Below are 1,379 nucleotides of genomic sequence, written 5' to 3'. Positions count from 1 at the left end.
TCCTGCTGGAGTGTGACATGATTTGTTTGTGTACAAACTAATAAACCTTTTCCCCCCAAAAAAAATCTATCTGAGGGCTGCGGCCAAATGCAATAATATAATTCATGAAATAAAAATACTTCTTAAGTACAGTCCTTATATTATTAATGATTATGTCCTGCTGGAGTGTGACATGATTTGTTTGTGTACAAACTAATACGGTATCAGAGTTTTATATAATTATACTTCTCATTCAAACACAATTAAATCCACTCTATCTAGGAGGCACAATTTATATTATTTTTTTTACAATGACAAGCTGGAATGAAAACAAGCAAAAATGAAACAAAAGCAACAACTTTCTAGGTCTTGTCTTTTTTTTTTAAATGTAAGGAATAAAAAGTACAGATAAGTGTGTGAAAATGAAAGTAGAGGTAAAAAGTAGGCTGAAAAATAATTACTCAAATAAAGTACAGATACTGAAAAATTCTACTTAAGTACAGTAACAAAGTATTTGTACTTAGTTACTTTACAATATTGTAAACTAATTATTCAGATTCAGAGGTTTAAAAASAATGAAGGTGTGATGTTGTTACACTGAAGTCACACTGAAAAAAAAAACTTGTAAGATGTACTTGAAAAAAAATCCTCTAACAAATTTGCACTAATGTTTGTTAAGTCAATTTAAATGCTGCAAATTCATGTAGTATTTACTCATCTATCTATTAAAAGTTATTAAGAAAATAGTTAAAGATTTGTGAATAAATCAGGTAAATTTTACTTAATTTGCTCAATTAAATCTTGTAACATATACTTGATCAAATTAAGTAAAATTTACCTGATTTATTCACAAATCTTTAACTATATTCTTAATAACTTTTACTAGATAATGATGAGTAAATATTACTTGAATTTGTAGCATTTAAATTTACTTAACAAACGTTAGTGCAAATTGTCACGAGAATTTTTTCCAGTAAATCTCACAAGTTCTTTGTAACAGTGCACATACGTCAAGCACAATATTGTAGCATGACATGTCACAGCTACAAAGCGAGTTGTAGCTCATGTTGTTGTTCAAGATTTCACCACCAGGTGGTGGTTTTGAAGAATCTTTATTGGATTCTTCTTCATGAACAACACTGACAAAGTGAAACTCACAGGTCTTATTAATGGCTAGGCCTACCACTCTTACTCCTGCTGAACGGTTTAACACAAGTTAACAAATAATGAACACACAAATTAGAGGAACACAACAGACTAATTGCTGAAAGAACAAAAGCTGTGTCCAAAACGACAGGCCGGGTCCTCCGGAGGACCCAGACTCCCCGGTCTCGGAGGGCCGGGTCCTTGGTAGACCGGGAAGACCGGAAAAAAAGAGGCTGTGGATTTGGACGGTCTAG

The 1,379-nt window shown here is 32.4% G+C and overlaps 1 protein-coding gene across 1 annotated transcript in view; it reads left to right on the top strand.

Moving 5' to 3' along the window:
- Positions 1-1,379, top strand: part of lrp2b (low density lipoprotein receptor-related protein 2b) — a gene marked incomplete at its 3' end in the record, with an annotated part of 37,571 nt that overhangs the window by 26,771 nt on the left and 9,421 nt on the right.

This window comes from Austrofundulus limnaeus, unplaced genomic scaffold, assembly GCF_001266775.1.
Source record: "Austrofundulus limnaeus strain Quisiro unplaced genomic scaffold, Austrofundulus_limnaeus-1.0 Scaffold108, whole genome shotgun sequence".
Lineage (NCBI taxonomy): Eukaryota > Metazoa > Chordata > Actinopteri > Cyprinodontiformes > Rivulidae > Austrofundulus > Austrofundulus limnaeus.
The sequence above is the reverse complement of the archived record's forward strand: the minus strand, read 5'-3'. Positions and strand labels throughout refer to the sequence as shown.